At 42.7% G+C, this 23952-nt stretch overlaps 1 long non-coding RNA gene across 1 annotated transcript in view; it reads right to left on the bottom strand.

The window, feature by feature from the left end:
* Window positions 1–11071: 11071 nt before the first annotated feature.
* LOC101751892 overlaps window positions 11072–23952 on the bottom strand; it is a 70190-nt gene continuing 57309 nt past the window's right edge. The window contains exon 3 of the long non-coding RNA XR_001463355.4: window positions 11072–22711. This is a non-coding gene — a long non-coding RNA (uncharacterized LOC101751892). The remainder of the gene's footprint in view (window positions 22712–23952) is intronic.

The raw sequence follows: 23952 nt of genomic DNA on the forward strand, positions 1-23952 counted from the left end.
ATTTTACTCATTTGGCCTATTGCTTTACCACTGAACAAAGTCATAGTTTGCCTAAAGCAGCATTTGACAGCAAAATTCCACTGTCAATATTAAAAAGTAACCATCCTGGTTCTCAAAACAAGACAAGAAATGCACCCCCAGAATAGGCTGCAACAAAACCAAGGATCTCGAATTTGTCCTCACTGGCTGAGGTCACCTCATCACTCAGAAGAACTGCATCAAAGTAAAGACGAGGGGATGGGAAATAAAGCCACCCACACCCAGTAACATAAATTGAATTTCCTCTGTAATGCTGTTATGTGTTTTTCTCTCATAGCTCATACTTTTCATTTATATTCCCTTAGCTCCCACTGGCTGGGCTTTTAGTGTTTCTCTCACCGAAGGGTCTCCAAGCTCTCTTTCCTTTATTCTGGACTCTTCCTGTTCCCACTGCACCTCACGTTCTCCTTTCGTCCAGTTCTCTTGGCCCTGCTTCTCCCTCTCTCCCCCCTCTCCCCAGTGTCAGCTTTTCTGTTCCTCTGGCACAGCACCATGGGGTGGAAGCTGAATAATAAACACGCATAAAACACAAAACCACTCAGTCAGTGTATGTGCTGTCAGTATATACACTGACTACCCATCTATTTCCACAGATCCCAAAAGAGCTAAGGAGGTTTATGCTATTAATATACTGTGGAAAGAGGAAAAAATTCCCACCAGAGGTGTACAACTACGGCACAGTGCCTTGGCCTGTTTCAGCCTTTGCAGTGCTTCAAGGCTTTGCACAATTTTCTGCCTAACGCGGGCTTTAAATTCAAGCTGAAGGCCTAGGCTCCTTCTCTCTCTGCTGGAATCAGGCAGTCTGGAAGGAGCCTTCATAAACACCAAGCTTAATGCCAAGGAGGGAGAAGAATAACCAAGGAGACAACTCACTGGATTGGCTCTTCTGTTTCTCTGGCAAGACTCCCTGGCTTCACACAGAATATGACTGACTTTGTTGCTTTCAACATTTTCTTCCACTCTGAAATATTTTACTCATTAGTAATCCTCCTTATGCTCAGAACAGGAGATACCAATCAAGCTCTCTTCTTCCAAACTGCTAAATTTGCTTGAAAAGCTGCCCCTTTCCGCCATGCATATCTCCCCAGGATTTCTGCTCTTTTCATTTCACCTTCCATCTCTGGAAAAGATCACCTGCTCTCAGATGTTTAGATACTGTTTTCTAGGCTGATGATTCACACATAGAGTCTTTTGCCACTAACGCAGTCCCTCGTTTACAGTACTGCCTCTCAACCGCATCCATCTTTCTGCCAGCTTTCCACTCCATTCCTTCCTGCTTCAGCTTCCTCCATAGTCATTTTTAACTCTCTGACCTTCACAGAGTCTGCCCATAGCCCTGACCCTGATGCTTCCTCAGTCTCAACATAATCCAGAAGCCATCCTACTCATTTCATCCTCCCAAATATTACCCTGCTCTGGCCGCTTATTTATTCTACCTTGTTCTGGAAACATCTCTGAGGCTCTCCCACACGTACCGTCCTACTTCAGTCTCCCCTGGATACAACTGCCAGAACTTCCATTTCTACTCGATCCTGCTAAAATTCCCTTCACCAAACTTCGGTGCTTGCTTCCCACCTACAATTGAACCAAATATAAACGTAAACACCTTATTTCTAAATCCAAAGTGTTCTAATTCAGTTTCTCTTTCTTCTCCCTTCTTGGACAGGCCTCCCAGCATCCCTCCCCCACCAGCTATCAAACAGGCAACCACCTTTTCTCCCAAAGCAAGAAGTCCCCATGTTCAAGTTTCTCCTAAGTACTGCTTCTGACATGTTCCCAACTGCTAGCTGTTATGCTCCATGTAACGTGTCCCTGTTAGGCCTTCCTTTAGCTCCTCACTGGCATCTCCCTTCTTGTTGTCTCAGTGCACAAGCTGCTCACTCCTGTGTCTAGATTCATAATAAACAAGCCCATACACACACGAATACCACCCCACCACCTCTTTGATGGTGCACTGACCACCAAAACAAAGGCTACAGAAGTCATGGATGCATTCCCAAACCCACCACATGCCAGACAGAAGAGTCATCTCTTACTGCCTAGAAATTGAGGTTCCAGAAACAACTACTGTATGAAAATCACAAAAAGCTGCAGAATTAATGAATCCCTTTGGATGAGGACTACTGGCAAACCAAGGGTGACCGTCACTATCAGCAAGAACATTACACTGCACCAGAAGCAAAAAAGAGAAGTCAAACTTCTTGTTCCTCTTTCTAAGCAGCTTGCCAAAAGACGCAGAAAAGATATGGTAGAGGGAAATGATAGAGTATTTGTGATATTGGCTGTACACAGCTGTAGCATCCATATCACACACCAGTACAAGGACATGCAGGAAAAAGTGAGTTGCGATCTGCCAAACATTTGTTGACTTTTCAGACAAAAAAGCCAAAGGAACTCCCTGCACCTCTATCTCATACGAGTGCTCTGTAAAGCAAACCACAGACAAACAGTATTTGCAGGATCAGGCTGGATTGTTTCCAAAGCACATATTCTGTGCAGAAAGCTGCAAGAAAGTGTAGGTACTGAGTGTGCGAGCTTATTGCCCTAACAAATCAACAATGGGGCTTTTTGAGGAAAGAACTGGCTGAGCTACTTAGGATAATTTATTAATATTGCCTTTACAGGGATAATAAATACATAAAGTCTCCTAGTGTAACTTAAATAAAACCAGAAACTGCAAATCCACATGAAGCTATCAAACAACAATGCATCACAGCATAACTCATACACTGACATTTCATTTAAATATCAGAAAAAAAGCTGCATTATTGACTAATCACTTCTGAAATGCAGTTTCAAAACAGAAAACAGCATTTGACATAGGTGATGAGATCAAGTACACCTTCTGCAAGTTTGCTGATGACACCAAGCTGAGTGGTGATATGGCATAAGGATGCTTTCCAGAGGAACCTTGAGAAACTCAAAAGGTGGGCCCTTGGGAACATAATGAGGTTCAACAACAAAGCGAAGTGCAAGGTTATGCACTTGCGTTGGGGTAATCCCAGATATGTATACAAACTGGGAGAAGAACTGCTTGAGAGTAGCACTGCAGAGAATGACTTAGGGGTCCTGGTAGATGAAAATCTTAACATGAGCCAGCAATACACCTGAAACCCAGAAAGGCAATGGTATCCTGGGTTCCATCAGAAGAGGAGTGGCCAGAAGGGAGAGGGAGGGGATTGTCCCCCACTATTCTGTCCTCATGAGGCCCCAGCAGGAGTACTGCATCCAGATCTGGGGCCCCTAGCACAGGAAAGATGTGTACTTTGATCCAAAGGCTGGAGCACCTCTCCTGTGAAGACAGGCTGAAGGAATTGGGCTTGTGCAGCCTGGAAAAGAGAAGGCTGTGGGGAGACCTCATTTGGCCTTCCAATATTTAAAGGATGATTATAAACAGGAGAGAAATCAAATTAATATGTAGGTTGATACTGATAGGACAAGGGGGAAGGAAGGAAGATTTAGATTGGATGTCAGGGGGAAGTTTTTCACTGAGAGGGTAGTGAGGTGCTGGATCAGGTTGATGATCTTAAACTTGGTGATCCCTTATGTCCCTTCCAATCCAAGCCAGTCTATGATTCCGTGATTCTATGAAAGTCAATCATCTTGAAATTCTCATTTGACATATTTTTACAAACACATAACAAAAAATAGGAGGCCTTCACATTTTATTAAAGAAAACACTTGGGTTTTAGGTTGAGAGTTTGCCTTTTGCTTTTTAACAACCAGCTTTCAACAGAGCATTAGTTTTTATAGACAATATCAAAGCCTCCGCAAACAGTGCTATCAAAGGAAGCAATAATAGATGCCTTATTACAGTTATGCGAACACTATCATTTGGGGGTGGCACTAAAGCACCTTGAGACCCTGACACAGACCTGAAAGGCATTTTAATAAGTGAAGTGTTGTTGGCTAACCCCCTCTCCTCCAGCATAGTAATCAACGTGTCTCTTTTCTCATCTCCTGTCTGGGTCTGACTCTTCTCTTCACACTGACATGGGACACCATCCGTGCCCCCACCGCAAGCAGTCCTTCTGTACCAGGACTTACCTCCCCACTGGCTCTGCACAGTGTGAGTCCTTCCGTTACCCAGCTCTATGGCTCTGCTATTTTCCGGTGTCCCACAGCGTCAACCAATTTCCCATTGCTATTCTGATGGCTCTCATAGCCCTGTGGACAAGTTGGTTATTTCAATACCCACCCTATCTCTGATAAGAAAGGCAATTAGATTAGTTTACTGTAGGCAAAATCAATACTGAACATCTGGGGGGCAGATTAGCCATTGCTAATTAGAGCTTTTAGACATTATTCAAATAAAATGTATGAGGTTAATCAACCAAGGTGGAAAAAAATCCATAATATTCTAAGTCTGTCCTTGGTTCTTCAACCTGGTTCACTTTGGAATTAGGTATGGAAAGAAATTCCTGAAGTAAAGGTAAGCTTCTCTAAATTGAGTGGCATATGAACAATGGAGAAGGAGAGTATTATTTACTAGCAGGGAGAGGGGCATTCCTTCATCATATCACTGGTACAGTTCCAGTTTCCAGACATTTAAGCCAATTTTGAGAGTATTTGGGAATTTAATTAAGCAAAACTGACCAAAAAAAAAAAAAAAAAAAAGTATCTGAGCTGTGTATTTCAAGTCTACCTTCTTTTGATGAATTATTTTAGTTGCAGTTATTTACTTTTAAAATACATATTTTCAAATTGTAGAATTGGAAAAGTAATGATAATTCCACTGTAACATTTTCCCAAATTAACCATTGATTTATATTCATTTAAACAGTACTTCAAAAAAAAAATCTGCTACTGTATTTGGCACATAAATGTCTGTCTCAATACATATTTCATGCATTAATTTTCAGACCATATAATGTATTACTTTAATATCTTCCGATTAGATTGCAATTAGATAATATGTTCAAATATGAACAATACATTCTCAGTGTAGCTTCTTTTGAAAGCTCATCTATAGCACACTTTGCTATAGAGGAATTACCTCTGTAGACTATTGGAATTCTCATTTCTGGAAACGATCATTTCTCCACACGATGAAATATCTGTTCCCCTAAATTATATTCTTAAGCAGTGATTTATAAGTACTGTAGGAAGATGAACATGTCATCTTAAACATGAGCATGAGATGAGCATGTCATCTATAACAGATTTGAAAAACATCTTCCTGATCCTCAACAATAAACACAAACTTATTAACACAGAAAAGATGCCTTATTTTTAATGTCTAAAACCAAATGTAATTATATCTTCTAAGGAGAATTTTAAAAAGTATACCTACACTTTAAAGAGGCTTTCTACTTCAGAGATAGAACAATATTTCTTCTACTTTTTTTTGTCAGTGAAAATATAAATCAACACAACCGAATCCCCAATATGATCCAGCTATCTAATTCTCACTGATCAAGTCAGAATTTGTGCAGTTTGGCAGAATCAGCCTAAATTAGTCAAACAACTCAAATTCTTTTTTCCTAAGCTATCTGAATTCAAGCACATCTCTGCAGTATAGTCCATTTTTAAACACTTTTAAAAATGCATAGTCCATTTTTAAAACACTTTTAGAAGTCCTTTAGCAAATCAGGTATTTCACTGTTTTTTCCCATGCCTCTACTTTTTGTACATTTTTTTAAAATCAGTCTACAGCACATTTTCCAGCTATTTGCAAATGCGTTTTTAAAAATATCTTTTCATTTTTATAAAACAGTAAATACTTTTGAACCCACACATGCAAATAACAGTTTCAAGATGATAGACTCCTTGTTTGGCACCTCACATAGACATTCGGGACAGAATTAAGGAAATGTTATGTCAGAGAGAGGCCATTAGCATTACACCAGTGGAAGAGGGAAAAGAGACGTAATTTTATAAAAATATATATTTCTGTGATAAGGTAGCACGTCCAATGACACACTTTCTAAATAATCCATTTTTGTTTCATATTATCTTCCAGTCATAGTACAGTAGTACTATGATTATTACTATATTTGTACCATTTTCTTTGGCTGCATTATACCTAAGAGCACAACAATTAGAGCATTTTATTTCCAAAGACTTGAAGGTCTGGCTATTAGGCAGAGTGTCTATACCCCCAGCCTCCTGAAGCAAAGCAGAAGGAAGAGCTTTCCAAATACAGGCATCCAGGATTAAGAAAGCCATTGCCTTGCTTAAAAGCTGACCAGGGAGCCCACATGATGGGGGTGCCACCATGGATGGAGCTCACAGTCTGGGACTCCTGGCACAATATTCAGAATCACAGAATGATTTTAGTTGGAAGGGATATTAAAGACCATGCAGTTCCAACTCTCTTGATGTGGGCAGAGACACCTTCCAACCTGGCACTGAACACCTCCAGGGATGGGCATTCACAGCTTCACTGGGCAGCCTGTTCCACTGCCTCACCACCCTCATAGTGAAGTATTTCTTCGAAATATCTAATCTATACCTACGTTCTTTTTGTTTAGAGCCATTATCCCTTGTTCTTTCATTCCACTCCCTGATAAAGAGTCCATCTCCAGTTTTCCTATGGGCCCTCTTTAGGTACTGGAAGGCCTCTATCAGGTCTCTGCAGAGCCACTTCTTCTCCAGGCTCAACAAGCCCAACTCCCTCAGCCTTTTCTTCATAGAAGAGGTGCTCCAGCCTTCTGATCATCCTCATGGTCTTTCTCTGGACCAATTCCAACAGGCCCATGTCCTTCCTGTGCCAGGGGTCCCAGAGCTGAACACTATACTGACGGTAGGGCCTTACAAGAGTGGAGTAGAAAGGGAGAATCACCTCCCTCACCCTGTTGGTCAAACTTCCTATGATGCAGCCCAGGGTATAATTGGCTTTCTGGGCTGCAAGTACATATTGCCAGCACACAGATTTTCTCATCAGCTTACACACCCAAGTCCTTCTCCTCAGTAATGCTCTCAATCCATTCTCCACCCAGCTGTAATTATGCTTGGGATTGCCCTGACCCAGGTGCAGGACCTTGCACTTGGCCTTATTGAACATTATGAGATTCACATGAGCCCACCTCTTAGGCCTACCACAGACTCACTGGATGGTATCCCTTCTCTCCAGTGTGCCATGTGCACCACACAGCTTGGTGTCATCTGCAAACCTTCTGAGGGTGCACTCAAACCCACTGTCTATGTTGCCAGTAGAGATGTTCCATAGTGTCATTCTCAACACAGATCCTCAGTGAATGTCACTCATCACCAGTCTCCACAGGGACATTGAGCCATTGACAACAACTCTTTGAGTGTGATCATTCAGACAATTCCAATTTGTTATGTCTGCTTGCATAGGTCCTGGGGGATATCAGTGAGTAAGGAAAGGGGTGATAGGACAAAACAACAAAGGTCAGAAAAAAGATCAGGCCTCCTTAGCGCAGCATCTTCAGAAGTTAACATCACATGCATAACAAAAAACGACTATCAGAGGAACTTTCTTGCCTTTTGGTGCCCAGGCATGTACAGTTAAGAGCAAAATTTCTAGAAAATTGAGTTGGAAGCTTTCCACTTCCTCCCAGATAAACTCCTCTTTTCCCCATGTGCTCTCGGAGGCCTTGCACAAAGCCTCACTATTTAAACAACACTCGGGATTTCACATGAATCTTGAAAATGGTGAACTCCACTGAACTAAATCTTTTATCTTTGGCTCACTGAAACTCTGATAACCAAGCCCAGTGATCTCTCAAAACATAGATAACCAACTTGTCCTGTAGCTACTGGTAATCCATCAGGTAAAAATGAAATACAACTAAGAATAAATACCCATATCTGGCAATGGGAAGAGTTACATGACTACATCAATCAAAACTCCCAGAAATTCTGAATTTATTTTATGTGACAGTAAAAAAATCCACACACGTTATGGTTTCACCCTGGTAAAAGGCCTCAGGAAACAGTTTCACCATCCTGTGAGATTTTTTTTACACTGTGTCGACGGCTTACGGGCTGGTCCGGCCCGGCCATGACTAGTGGGGTGGAGGGTTTTTTTTTTGCAAAATCCACTCCTCCGGAAAAGGGAAACAGGGGATCCCCCACAAGAAAGAATAATTAAAAAAAAACAGCGGCGACGATCTGAGGAGAAACAAACTAATTTACTAAATATAGTATCAGAATGCATGATAACACACTGTAATACAATATAATTTAATATAATTGCTAATAAAATCAAATATAATTGAGAGAAGGATTGTCCGAGAGCTAAAGGCCTTACACTAATACTGAAGCCTTGTGTGCAGTCGGGAGCAGCAGCGAGATGATCCAAAAGCGAGCACAATGAGATGAGAAGAAGAGAAGACCCAGGTCAGGTGACCTACAGGTCTTATATCTGTTCCCCAGAACAGGAATGATAACAGTACTCGAACAGTCTTCTGGGGAACGTAGTTCTTCTTCTCTTCTGGACAAGTACCCATAACTAGAGCATTTGCTCTTTGACTACCAGTACACTGCATGATGTTATGATGTGGAATACCGATAACCAAAAATCATAAAACCATGACACACTGTCAAAATGTTTTCCTGTCTAAATTAGGATAACACTCAAAATCTTTATATTTTGAATTCTGTTAGATTCATACAGAAAAAAAAAAATCCTAACTGTGAAAAGCTGCACACTCAATTGCAAAAACCACACATCGCACCAGCCTGACAACCATAACCATTCTTTTCTTTCTTGAAAAAAAAAACAACCAAAACCAATATCTATTGCTTCTTCCACACAAAAATTTCCACTTGAGAAATCAGCACTTTCTGATTATTTTTTATATTCTGATTTTTTTTCTATTTTGTTTTCCATAGATTTAATATTCATATTTCCTGTGAGTTTGCAGGTGCACAGAGATAGTGCAGTAAAAATGAGAACACTGACAAATCCAAGCCAGATATATCCCTTTGTGCCTTTTCCCCTTATCTATGGTGACCTTAGATTGTTATTTTAGACAGAAGCATCCTAGGAAAGCCTTGTGTAAGCCGGGATGGGGAGATGGTCTGAAGGGGGTTGCCTTGAAATGACCCATATTTGGCTGTGACAAGTGAAAGCCCATAGGAAATACTGTGCACTATTCAAAGTGTAGCACATCTAAAACAAAGACCCTGGAACAATGCTTATACATCTACCAAATATTTAAAAGTGCAGACTTAATAGAAATACTGAGTTTCATGACATTCCCTATACTCTGGCAGGTGTGACCCACCATTTCCTTCAGAGGGGTTAGCTGATTAACACTTCCAGTTAATCTCAGAGCAATTGCTCCCAGAGAAATGGATTTGTTGCTCCTTGCCTATGCAAGGTAGCAAAGAGACCTTACCCATGACTTAATTGTTCCTTGGCTAATTGCAACCAGTGCAATCGCTGGCCACCACACCATCACTAAACAAAGCTGAAAGACTGTGTATTTCAGCGTGACTTGGATGGTGTAGTTCAGTCAGTTCCCATCATCCTTTTGTCCCTCATGTGTCTGACATGTGGATGAAACCTTCCCTATTGTGCCTTTTCTTTTCTAGGAGAACAAAGGGGGATTGACAATGAAGTGGCTGCCAGCCCATCGCCACAGTCCATATATCCATGCAGCTGTCATTGCGTAATCAAAGCAGCCCTGCTAGCAGCAGAGAATAAGCAGTCTACGTGAGGGGCAAGTGGGTTTAGCTAGAAAAACTATATTATCATCTACAACACACATGCAGCTATTAATACGTTATTAAAGTGAGAGAAAAAAAAAAAATCCCACATGAGACCCTGTGACCTTGGGGAACTTTAAATGCACTTTACTACCACAAAGCAGTCTTGGAGGGAGTCCACTGCATATCCTCTGCTTCGAACCATGCTGAACACAACCCTAGCCCCTGCCCTCTATTCATGCAGTGCCAATTGTGTCATTATGTGGGCATGCCCCAAACCTGTGTTTTCCATGAGGAATGCACCTGTTTACTAAGGTAGTCAGGAGTTCTCCTGTTGAGTGCTGACGTGTCACATCAGTGGGTTTCTTGTTTATAGAAGTGGCAAACTGTTAATGTGAAGGCAATTTCCTGCATTACAACAAAATCCCATGATATATTTCAGTTGTTGAAAACCTGGAATGAAGCAACAGCTCTGTGATAGGAAAATACCATCGAGAGCTAAGCAGCAACTGAAACTAAAGCTTGTGAAGTAAGTATAAGAGGAAAAAAAAAACATAACAAAACATAACAGCAACCTCACAGAAAGTAAGGTCCCCTGTTAAATTATTCCTCAGCCCAATCACCAATGATGAAGAGAATCCAGGTCTTGGGTTTGTTGCTAGTGTTTAAGGTAAAGAAGAATGAATCATAGAACCACAAAATCATAGAATCACAAGGTTGGAACAGACCTACAAGATCCAGTCCAACCATTCTGCTATCACGATTGCTACCACAAGCTACTAAACCATACCGTGTAGCACCTCATCCAGACACCTCCTGAACACCACCAGGGACGGTGACTCCACCACCTCCCTGAGCAGGCCATTCCAGTGCCTGACTACTCTGAGAAAAAGTTTTTCCTTGTGTCTAATCTAAATCTCCCCTGGCACAACTCATAGCCACTTCCTTGGGTCCTGTTTGTTGCCTGGGAGAAGAGGCTGACCCCCTCCTCATCACAACCTCCCTTCAGGAACTTGCAGAGTGCATTGTGGTCTCCCTTGAGCCTCCTCCAGACTAAACAATCCCAGCTCTCTCAGCCGCTCCTCATAAAATTTGTGCTCGAGACCCTTCACCAGTTTCGTTGCCCTTCTCTGGACATGTCCCAGGGCCTCAATGTCTTTCTTGTAGTAGGCCTCACCAGTGCTTAGTACAAGGGGATGATTACATCCCTGCTCCTGCTGGCTACACTATTTCTAATGCAGGCCAGGATGGCATTGGCCCTCTTGGCCACCTGGGCACACTGTCAGCTCATATCCAGCTGAGCACTGACCCTGGTCCCTTTCCTCTTCACAGCCATGTAGCCACTCTGCCCCAAGCCTATAGCACTGCATGGAGTTATTGTAGCAAAAGTGCAGGACCTGGCACTTGGCCTTGCTGAACCTCATCACATTCACCTCAGCCCAGCAACCTAACCTACCCAGATCCCTCTGAAGGGCCTCCCTACCCTCAGGCAGATCAACACTACCTCCCAACTTGGTGTCATAAAAATGAAAATGCAAGGGACGCCTGCTTGTGACTTGGAAGTATAGGGTGAGATCTCATGCAACACTCTTGATTAAATTGCTGATGTGGCTTTTCAACACATTTAGTTTGTATAACAAAATACAGACAGTGGGAGATAAATGGAGACTGTAAGTCAGACTGAGACTGAAGTCAGCTGAGACTTCTGCTGCAGCTGTATGTCCAGCTCCCTATCTTGGGGAAGTTGCCTGAGCACCAAGTATCAGCTCCCATCAGATGAGAGCAGTGATATTTCACGTTGTCCCTTTGGCTTGCCTTAATATTTACACAGAGGTTCTAGCAACCTTCCTGGAACTTGACCTGGACTACGGATACCACGCAGGAGGCTGGCAGAGAATTCATGAGCTGGATTGCCTGGCCAGCACTGCTCTCTGTCCCACACAGCTGCTCTGAAGCCCAGGAGCAAGCCTGGCTGACTGGCAGTACCACACACACATCCCTTCAGATGCCTCCCTGCCATTGCTAGAAAAAACAATGCTTGCAGTGTAAGATCAGAAGAAAGAAAGAAATATAATCCATGAAAATAATACACAGGCTAATCCTAAAGATTTCTGTAGCTGGGCAGGCCTTGGCGCCGGTACAGTAAAAGGTGGAGCAGAATAGTGGGAACTTTTTAGACCTATTACTGTCAGGTAGAGAACACTGAGCCTGAGCTTATGTTTCAAGCAGAAAGTGCGTGACCAAAAAAGATTCAAAATTCACATAAACCTAGACATCAAGCTCGTCCAGTCCACTGGCTTCTTCACCATCCATTCTTCTCCTTATCAACCAACCTGCATGCTCTGTACCTCCAAGTGGTTTCACTGATACCTTGGTGTCTTTCTCTGGTGGTACCTGACCTCAGAAGTCTTCAACTGTTACAGCCTTTCCCGCCACTATGAAGAAAATATTTTTTAAGATTTTGGGTTGCTTCATCCTCACTATATCCTCAAACACAGTCTATCTGCTGCCCTCCCCTAACCAGAGTGAAAGAATTTCCTCCTTACATCTCAGGCAGCCACTCAGCAATGTGGCAGCCTTACATAGCAAAAATGTTTGTTCTCCTCTTTGTTTACAGCATCTCTTGCTCCAATTTTCTTTTGTTTTGTTTCTCTCCTAATTCTTTTTTACTGACAGTATTTACACTTCATTCAAAACTCAAATACCAAAGAACGTCAAGATGGGAAAGAATACCATTCTGTGATAAACAAGATACTTCCTAGACAATAGAAAGCCTCCATTCCCAGCTTTTAGAAAGGGTTTTTCCACATTCTCAAAGCAGGTATAAGGTCACCCTCACACCCCCAAAAGCAGGATTCAGCTTTGTCCTGAGAGGATTAGCATCTCAGCTCAGGTTTCAAGGCTACTTAACAGGTTAAGTCCATCTTCGTTTGTGAGATTCATTTTCACACTAAACCCTTTTCTTCTCCCTTCCTCCCCCAACACTCTGCCACCCCATTATTTGTCCAAGATGGTCCCCAATTATATGACAGCTTTGTAGCTTCAGTAACCCAAGAAAAGGCTTTCTTTTCTTATTCCAATCTACTTAAGATACGCTGAAAGAGAAAATGCTTTGTGCAAGAATGTCATGCTGCCCTTTTCCATCCTCACTAAAACACAGGAGCACGGAGGTGATTTTCTCACCAGCTCTCATCTCTTCCTAAAGAAATTTGTTTGAGAAGCAAGGGCTGCTTCAGCAGGCTGGAATGGGGACTTCATAGGCTTTGTTTGAAGCATGCAATCCTGAAGTGTGATTTTTTTCTAACAGATTTTCAGTGATGTGGATTGTGGGTATGAGTACCTATTTCAGGGTGAAGGACAACAGGAATGAGTCATTTAGTAGCTTGGATTTTCATTAGGGTCAATACGATTGAGACAAGTCTTGAAACACAGGCTGGTTTTGCAAGAGCATTTCATAGTCTACCAGACAAATGACACACTGATTGAAGCCGTGCCAATTTATACCAGCATCAACAATGCTTCTGAAAAAGTCTCTTTATGAGACAGACAGCACTATTATCATACGCTGGCAATCACACCATTTGTGCAACAATTTCATAATGTGACAGTCAGCTGCCGTTCCTCACACAGCCGAGCCAGGCTAGAGGCTCAGCATCACCAGGAGAGATCCCACTTCTCCCTCTGCCCTCTCATTGCACCAGCTCCGGTGCCCACCAGAGCCCTCTGTGAGCAGGCTCAGCTCACTAACCCAGCTGAGAGGTGGGTCACTGAACTGAACCAGTTTGTAAGGGTGTCTCATGAGCACTAGAGCTGTGCAAGATCAGAGCTGGGGCATGATGCCAGGAGATTGGAGGTGGGGGAGTGCTAGGAATTACCTGTCCACAACTCCCTTCGTCCTCATATGGATAATCAACTCTGTCTGAAGCCACGGATGCAAACCCAAGTCAGGCAGGCTCAGAACAGTCTTTCCACAGTGGTCTAACTTGACTTTCGAGGGCTTTACTCCCTCTGTTATCCTGGAGGAGGGGCAAATTTTCAGCCACACACTGTAGTGGTCAAGATTCAACTTCATTTGTAGATTTTCCAAAAGGTGGGGTACGGGGAGGAGGAGGGATATATTTATAAAGAAGAAAGCCTTTCATAGGCTTTTACTGTCTCTTGTAACAAGCCTTGCTGTTACCTGGGTTTATTGGCTTTGAATTTGAGGTTGTTGCTGCTGTCACGTTCAGTTTTTATTTGTTAAATCAACACTTTAAAAGCCCAGAGTTCTACAGATTCAGCAGAGGTCAAACAAATTGTTTGCATTTTTGCTATAAAAGGGGCGTGAGGGAGAGGGAGACAGATGGTAAATTGGCTGCTAGGAAGCAGAGCTTGAACTTTTTCAATAATGTCTCCCTCTTAACTCACAGCTGGCAAAACTCTCAGTTCTGTGGCAGGCCTTTCAGTGGGCAGATCAAATCCAGCAACACAGAAACAAAACTCACCAGGAGCCACACAGGGTGAGAAATTATTTCCTAATAAAACTACAAAGCACAGAACAATAACTGGGCAACACTGACATGTATTGTTGTCCTTTATCACAATCTCTTTATAAGTCTGGTTAAAGAACAGAGATGCAATTGTCCTTTGATGTCTTCGTTCAAAGGACTTTACACCCGCTTCCACCAGCGATAAGACAGGGAAGGGGGAGAGGAGAGGCTGAAACACAGCAGAAAAGGCTTGGCAAATAAATACCTTGTAATACTTTTGTACTGCTGGAGACCCCACCATAAAAAACACGGCCACTGAAATTACAAGTCAGATGTGAGATGAGTGGAGAAGCTTACTCTGGCAGCAGCCCCTTCAGAGCTGTGTGTTCCTCGGAAACGCACTGGCGTGTCACCAAGGGGAGATGTGAATGTAAACTGAGCCTTGCCTGGGGGCACGGGGTTAGCCCCACTTAGGGGCCCCTGGTACCTGGTTGTTGACATTTTCCTGGCGCTGCATAGCTAGGGCTTCCCATATCACCTCTAGTGGATCCTGCTGTCCCTCAGCTCTCTTTTACAGTGAGCTGTGGGGAAGTCTGCATATCAAGCAAAGAACCATCATTCTCAAGTCACTAACTGCTTGCCAGACACAGCATGGGAGAAGCTCACACCTGAGTGAATCCCTAGGTTTTTTCCATGGTGAAACAAACCATTGGAGGATGGGTAATAGAAAAGAGCATGGCACCGTCTCCACCAGGTTTGCTGCTCCTCTCTGTACCTTTTTGCTCTGCACCCCTGCTAGTAGGCAGTAATTTTTGGCAGAGGTGCTGGAGGAGATAACGTTAACAGTTAACAGTTAAATTTACCAGAGATCCTCCATCAGAGCCCCAGATCTCATATTCAGGAGCAAAGTAAACAATTAACAGCAAAGGACCAGATGCTCTTGAAAATTCTGCTCCGCATCATACACTGAAAAACCTAGCAGTTGCACACTAAAAATAATCCCTGACTTGGAGTTTTCTGTTGCTGCAGAACCAAAAGACATTCCAGCCTGGCTCCAGCTCTTGTTCACAGACTGCTAGATCTAGAAAATGGGGCATTGAATTCTGGTGAGATCACGGGGACTTTATTTTGGTAACAATCAAATTAGCTGGCGCAATCTGAAGAGTCCCATAATCAGTCTGATCCCAGGTATTACCATCACCATTTATTCCAGACACAAAGAAAGCACACACCTTTGCGAAGGTCAGACATGAAGTTTGTGCCAGACCTAAAAATTGAACACATATGCCCCGAGTGTTACCCTTCCTTTCAGAGCAAGACCACCCCTCCTGTGAGAGCACGTTGACCATGAAGCTCTGATCACAGTATGTAAAGACACTTTGCATTTATTATCTTGTCATGACCGAAACTTGGTTTTAAAAACTGTTCATAAATAGGGTCAAGTTTCCCAACAACATTGGCTGCCCAAACAGATGTCACAGTTGCCTAAGTGTTTTCAGCATGTCTAGACACCACGTGGTGATTAACACCACTGGACTACGCTTCCATACATGCTAGGAAGAGCAGAGCCCAAGATGTGGTAGATGAACAGTGGAAGGATTTTGGAAAATGCAGATGAAGTCAGAGAGAGAATCAAGTGTTTTCTCACATCCTACAAATAACTGTCTGAGCCTCAGCAGCATCCAATTAAGAAAACAATTAAGACTGAGATAGACACCAACCACAACTCTTTTGTCAGAGGCACTGTAAGGTGTTGCCAAAACATTAGCATCCCTTGATTTCAAACACAGCCTGGCAAATGGCAGAGCAACGATTCCCAGGATAGCAGTAGAGAGCATTCCAGCTTTTGCATGCAATAGGCTGGAAACTGTATTAAAACTGAAGATGCGAATGGCAAGCTAAAGCAGTAAGATGTTACACTTCCTAAGTGACATGCAAGAAGGGGAAACGCTGGGTTCTCAAGGAGCCCAGAGAAGAGCACAAGGTGCTACGTGGTCCTGCTGCTGCTGCGAGCCCTGCTGAGAGTGGCATGTTTTCCCCTGACCCAGCAGCCCAGTGCTTCATTCTGGCACTGACAGATACGGCATCGGTTCTGCTTATCCCACACCTTCCTGCTCAAAGCAGCATCCTCCCCTTGAAAGTCAGCCTCCTTCAGTCAGCCGCGAGTCTCACATGGTCAGACATGCACTGCAGATAGTGTTAGCTTTATGATTAGAGCTGTCTGCTGCGAGACACATTTTAAAATTCATGACCTTTCCCATCAGGGTTCAAAACCGGACTGCCCTGAAGATGAAAGCCTGGCTTAGACTCCTGCTGTAAGCCGCTTCCCTTCCTTCCTCCCCCCAGAGTTTCTCCTTCATCATTTACTTCCAATTATTTTACAGGCTGCCTTCCATTAACTGTGGTTTTAAAAATTGCTAATGAATTGAGGTAAATTAAAGTTCATTGGTATCTGAACCAAGCATGTGTTTCAACTTTACCATCATGTCTGACTATCAAAGGTATCTTCTTTTGTCAGGTAGAAGATGCTCTAGGAAGGCTGCAGCTGGCCAAAAGAGATAGAGCAGAGTTTCGAAGGGAGAAAAACAAGAGGGAGAGTGCTTACATTGCCTGCGAAAAAGGTATTTGCAGAGGGATTGGCTGTAATACCCATAAGATGAGGGAGGGGTGGAGGAGGGGAAGAAGAGAGGAGGAAATGCAAAGCCAGCCACAGCACACTTCTTGGCACTCGCACAGTCCCGGAGACCTTGCCAATGGAAATTAAAGAGGAATGCGTTTGCTCCTTACCACAATTAGAAGCAACTAAAGGAAAAAAAAAAAAATCCTCCTCTCAGTGGGACTGTTGTCATGAATTGTATTTTACCACTCTAACACACTCCCACTGTTGGCTTTTTCTCAAGGAATATCCACGAGAATAAGAATGCATTTTCCTAATTTATGCTCTGCAGACCAGGATGTTTCTTCCAGTTCCCAGCAACTGTGTGAGCCATGTTTCCTACTCAGGCTGGCTAGAAAACAACAATTCATTCATTTTGCAGGGCATTTTGGGACTGAAAACAAGACCATCCCAATGCAAAGAGGGGATTCTCTAAGTATAAACCACTTGGGACCACTCATTGCCAGCCACGTGGCAGGGAAGTGACGGTGAGCCTTTGCACAGCTAGGCTAGGTGCACAGCTCAGCTGCCCTTGGGCTTCCCATGGGGAGGTGCGCATCCCTCTGGATAATACTGCTGCTTGCATGCTTCTGTTCTCCTCCACTCCCATCTCTGCACTGTGATAAGCTCCTGTATTATTATTATTATTATTTTTCTGTGGGAGCCCCAAGGGGATGTGCAGGAACAATCAGGGCTGGTTGTGCTACTGGGATGCTGGCAATAGCCACCACTGAGATTATGCCATGTATAGCCATGCTCAGCCTATACTACCTGCTAATGTAGGATGAAGCAGTAGTAAACATCACTTTCATGGGATTTACCCATTTCTTTAAAGCCATTACACAGACATATGCACCTATGATCAGCTTCACGTTGTTCTTTCTTGGTGAGGGAGGACATTATCAAGGATGATCTCTTACTCCTCTTAAAGCTGGTACTGGTAAAACATCCATGGGGATCTGTAGTTTGCCTAGCAAGATGCACAGCCTCCCAAGCACCTATCAGTGTTGCATGGGGGAGAATGACCCCAAATAAGATGGAAATAAAAATGGAAAATATAGTTTCCATAGACTTGTGTCTCTGTCCAGTTAGGCATGACAAGCAGGGGCTGGCTGCATTGTTGACCATTGTACTGGACAGAGAGACTGATCCACATCAAACTAAGTCAAGAGAAAGAATTTATTTACCTAAGCTAGTAAAAGTCCCCTTGACATTACTATGGATAATGCAGGCTGAAGGTATGGGCAAAGGTAGAGTCCGATGCCACAACGTCAGTGATTCTGTGTAACATCCAGGAAGCCTGCTCTCTCAGGAAACATAGCAAGTAAAAAGTGTGGATTCACTTTGCTGAGCAGGAGTTCAAACTTATCACTCTTGATGTCTCGCCAGAGATGCAGTGTTTGATTGATGAAAACCCCTCCAACAGGTTGTAGAGGATGGAGATGAAGGTCTGTTTTGGTATGCATTTCTGCATGCTTTTGTTTTTTTGTTTTTTTTTTCAATTTAATAAACAGTGATTGGAATTAATGATAGTGCCTGTGTTTGCTATCTTGAGCTTCCCATAGCATAGTTAGAAGTAGTATAGACAGGAAGACATAAGCTTCCTAGAGTAAAGGGGACTAGGATGGACCACAAGCCAAAAAAGCAGCACGAAGAACTGCTGTGTCAAGAGAAGGAACATGGGCTCTGTAGTAGAAGGCACTGCTAGTCCATTTCATCCTCAAAACCATACACCTGCAAACCACAGCATGTTGGGGTTGTGACAAATGACTGTGCGGTGAGAAGCACACCTTGTTCACTTGCCAGTGCTCCTAGGAACCAGCAATAGAGCCTCACAATCCCAAATAAGATTGCAGCTGAAATACGCAGGGTCAGCTTGCAGAGACTTGTGATCCTGACCTTTCCACATGTAAAGGGTGGCAAAGAAACATGCGGGAGCCAGGCTCTTTCTGTTCCAAAGGTTTCTTTTCAACCTCCTTGAACAGACGCTTGCTCCTCTGTTGCTCAAAGCCTGTTGCAGCTCTTGAAGGTAAATAAATAAATAAATAGCAGTCTTTAGATGAAGGGCATATGCCGTTTCTGTCCTGTAAAACACCCTGTTTATAACAGCACAATGTTTTTATTTTTAGACATATCCAGTTTCTGGCATTGCTGTTGCCTCAAACGGTCCTTTATCACTTTCGGCATTCTTACTGGTCACCTGCAGGATTTGTGCTTTAACTTTGTTGTACTCCAGACTCCTGCTTGGTCCATACTGCGCTGTCTTGGGGAGGACAACTTGCTAGATTTGTCAATCATTGCACCTTTTAAGGTGTTCTTCATCAAAAAGTGATTGTTTCCCATCAATGCTGCTGTGGACCACACCCAGAAAAAATAGTTTTTCTGTTGTTCTCAAAGAACGGTTTTGGATAGAACCATCATAATGCCATTGATTTGGCCTGAATGGCAACATTGTTGTCAGTGGTGGTGGTGAAGTTTGAGCTGCTTCACATCAAGATCACCAAGAAGGTCCCTGATAGCGTGGCCCAACAAATATGGCATTTTCCTTTGAGAGAATGTAATTCCAGGCAGAGACCAACACAAACTCTGTTGGCAAGCCTTAAATCATAGAATCACAAGGTTGGAAAGGACCTACAAGATCATCTAGTCCAACCATCCTCCCATTACCATTGCTACCACAAGCTACTAAACCATATCTCGTAGCTCCTCATTCAGATGCCTCTAGATACCTATCATAAGGATCAAGTTACCCCCAGAATATTCTCAAGACAAACTAGACCCATTATAATTGAGATATTTTTCTCATGTTGCTGAAGTATTTCTAATCTGATCCCAGATATCTTATCAGGGGGTTTATCGTAACTGTAAACATACATGTTATTATAGTCGTTGAGACACTTTTTTTTGATATTGGAGACCAGGTTTGCATTCCTGTCCTGAATCAAGCAGTGGTCACCTGATGCCACTGATTGCTTCAGAAGTGATGTAAAACTGAGAAAGTCAAAACATCCTAGTCCCATATAAGCTTCAATATTAAGACATTTCAAAAGTTATTTTTGATAAGCAAGATGACCGACTTGTACTATAATGCATATAGTTTCCATTGAACTCACTGTTTATACCTGCTTCCACATGAGCTAAGCATGGTTCCAGGAACCTGGAGATTTTTGCAGTACAATTAAAAGAGAAGAGAGGCCACTTGATATCATATTTTCTTGATCTGCTTGCTTTGATGCTGTTATAGACAATCTCTTTGTAAACAAAAACAAAAAAAATAGAAACACTAAATGGAGAACAATGATGTTCTCCACTAAATGGAGAACACAGTACAGAAGTCAGAACATAACCTAAAGAAAACTGTTCTCTGTTAAACTCTGCAGGATGGTTTGAAAGTTCAGTAAAGAAGTTTGTATTACCCTGTCTCAGAATATAGGATAATTTCCATAGACCCCTACTTAATTTCCCCACTGGTTTCTTCCTCATTACATTCAATAAATATTTTTCAGATGGGATACTAGCATTTTATTGCCCTTTTGTAAAATGGCAAAATGATTGGAAATTTCATGTTTCCCCTGTTACAGAATTTTTATTTACCAGTACTCATAGTGCAATCACTGAGGATACTGCTGAATTTGGAACACAGAGATTAAGCAAGACCCAAAATACTGAAGTTTCAAGAGCAAGTTTTTTACACCTCCATGTATGCCAAAGCATACTGGCCTGACAGCCATGGGGCAACTTTCTTCCCCTCCCACACAGATGGGATGCACCAGATGCTTTGTGTATGCCTTGCTCCCTATCACAGGAAACAACTATTGCAGAAGCAGCAGCAGCCAAAGCTTCCTGATGCTGTTTGGCTGGAAGCCTTTGATCCAGACCCAAAAGGGCCATTCCTAAAATCCAAAGACTGCTCCTCCATCTCCGCTTCCTCAGCATGTGGATTTTCTGCTCCGAAGCTAGACAGATCATCAGTCAGAACCAACTGCTCTAGAGGAGGGGAAATCCATTGTGAAGCGAACTATGGCAAGAATTTACATCAAATAGCAAGAGTCATTAATTCATCCACTGCATGTATAAAGCAAGGATTTGAAAATAAATTGACTCTAGAAAATAGGAAGAAGGTATGAAACATTTGTTGCATCAGATGCATTTTATATGCCTTGGCACGTGTGTTAGGGTATTTGTCAAGTCTATGTTTCTTCTTTTAATGGAAACCTTTAAATTTTGTTTATACACACTGTTCATACCTGTGTTCTCACCAGGGACTGAATCTGGGGAAATCTCAAAAACTGCTAGCAATCTCTATCCAGAGGCAAAATCATTGGTGTATTTTCCTCTGCTTGTAAGAGATTTATCCCAGCTTGTGCACAGACAGTTTGCAAGGGCTCGTTTACATTGTTTTGTACTCAATACCCAGGTGCACTCTGTGCTGTGTAAGAAAAGTTGAACAGCACAGAAGAGGTTGTCTTTAGCGTAACCTGCTTCATTTACCATCACCTGAACTTGCCAAACTTGTGTTTGTCTCCTCTTCCACATTTGAGTCTATTAACACCTCTAAGAGGAAAAACAAATCTAACTGCTCTCTGTTAAATTGGAATACACTTGGTGAGTATATCACACATGCAGTAGTCTTATACCAACTCCATACTCCTTTCAGTAAAAAAAAAATGTGTTGAATTCTTCAGGTTTGGTTGTTGTTGTTGTCATTTGAACTGTGTCCTCTACAATTTTTTTCTTTATATGCTAAGTCCCAAAACTGTTCTTTCAGATCAGGCTGTCAGGCTCAATGCAGTGGCAAGCTGCAGTGGAATAGCTACACTTGGTCTTAAAGGTTGTACAAGCTCCAGTCTTGTTTACATCATAGTGTAGTTTGCCTCTACAGCTACAGCCAAGTGAAGATGAAGATTTTAATAGCAATAAGGTGCTCCAGCTGCAGCCAGTTTACTACATGGGGTAAATCACCCTACCTGGAAGAGATTATTTCTGTTACAATCATTTCCACTGAGAACACTGAGTGCAGTGCATGTCCAAGGCAGGTGTGGAGGGCACTGGTTTGACCAGGAAGGTGCTCAGCACCATGCAACCAGTCAGCAAGAGCCTGAGGGAGCAGAGCCCACATCTTCTGAGTTCATCTCAGCAATTAATATTGGACACTTCTCTTGTACTCAACCATCCTCTGCGTATCTTCTGAGAAGGTCTTGCTGAAGACTTCAGGGGCACGACTGAAAAACATTTGCTTTTATGACTAGGTACATGGCCTTGTGCTGCAGTAATATAATTGCAAAGGGAAAGGCTTGGAAGAGGAAAGAAATCTCATCCTTAGACAAAGGTGGCCAAAGCACGTACAATGCTCTGCCACACAGACCAAAGCTCTTCTGTGCCCAGCTGTGCTGGTGAGGAAGTCTGTGCACAGTGGCTTCCTAGCACAAACGCTGCCTAAAATGACACTGTGCATGTCCTTGCTATACACAAATGGTTTGCCCAAGCTGCGTGTTTCTGCTCCATTTCTTAAGTTTCAGCCTGTCTGGCAGATTAAACAGCATCCATCAATCAAGCTCAGCAAGGCTGTTATCTGGAAGTGCAGTAAGTCTCTCTCCACACTCTCTGCTCCAGCTGCATCCTTCACTGAGCGAGCTAAGCCAAATTATCTTGGAGCTCTCAGGACAAGACCATATGCCCAGCATCTGGAGAAGGCACATTGAGAGCACAGCCCCTGCCTTGCCAGTGCCATGGCAGTTGCTGGAGGCTTTCTTCTCCAGCACAGCCTGATATGGATCCTCACAGAGTCCATCAGAATGGGCAGACGGCAGCCACGATGGGCCCCTGCAGGAGCTCCCCGAAATCCCAGGTGGTATTAGTCGCGTTGTCTTAGAAGAGCATCTTGTCTTGCCCTTTCCACAAGAACGATTCCTAGATGGTACATATCCTGAAATGACAGATAACATTACTTGTTGGAAACTCCCCTGAACATTATGCTACAGAGATATTAATAATATTATCCACAGGATTTTGTACAATATACTTAACTGTATCAAAGATAGAAATGAGTACCTAGTGGATCTTGCTACTAAAATGTGTCAGAAAAATCATTATGAGCAGTAAATTATGATGACAGGAGATAATTTTACAAATACAGGCCTGAAAATATCTGCTATTTCATGTTATGTGCTTGAAAAAGTTGAAGAAAATGGAAAATAAAATGCTCATAAACTTAAGTCACAGAAATGAAAGGCCACACGGAGATTAAACAACGATAGCATGTGAGGGAAAAAAGCTACATATGCAGACAACTGCTTCAGTAGTCACACCTACTACGAATGGGACTAATGAGTGGCTTAGCAAAGCAAGTGACTGACTATGTCAATATTCAAGCCTGCAAAATGAATAGCTTTCCCCTTGCCTTGGCTGTCCACACCTTCCTCAGGCACTCCCCACCCTGGCCCGTGTCAGCTCAAGTTCTTCAGCCTTTACATGGAAACGCTCAGTGTTGCCTGTGCAGCTGAGAAGCTTGAGCAATTAAACCATTGCTATTTCAGAAATAACATTTGTAGTGTCAGGAAGCCAAAATAAACCATACCTTCCAAACTGATTTACAGTTTTTCTTTTTTCTTTTTTTCTTTCTGGAGAAAAAAAAGGCACAGTGGTGCAAATACTACATTACTCAGCACTTAAGCTGCTAGTCTGGTCACTACCAGACTTGTGTTCTTCCCATGGGTTTGCTACCTTCTAGCTTTGGCATAGGGAAACTATTTAATCTCAACATTTTTAATGAGCTCACCTTTATAAGCGAAATCAGAATATTCACACAAAGGGCTTTGTGTTGTTGTGATGAAGGCATGAATTAATTCAGTAACTATATAAAATATTTTTTTTTCTTCAAAATGGAGGGGGGCACCAACCTAGACAGCTTACACAAATGCACGTGAATAAATACACACACTTAAAACTCACTCTGAGGCAATTCAGACATGAGATTTAGAGAGAAAACAGGAGTAAGATCAGCATAAAATGTATTAGGAGAAGTTCAAAGGAGAGATTTGAAACAGAAGTGTGATTGGCATGCAGAAGGTGGACAGACCTTCCAGACACAGAAAGAAGCATGAGAGTTCCAGCACCAAAGGAAACAAGATAAACAGCCTATCTAGCAAAGAAAAGTAAAAATGGGAG

This window comes from Gallus gallus, chromosome 2, assembly GCF_016699485.2.
Source record: "Gallus gallus isolate bGalGal1 chromosome 2, bGalGal1.mat.broiler.GRCg7b, whole genome shotgun sequence".
NCBI classification, from domain to species: Eukaryota; Metazoa; Chordata; class Aves; order Galliformes; family Phasianidae; genus Gallus; species Gallus gallus.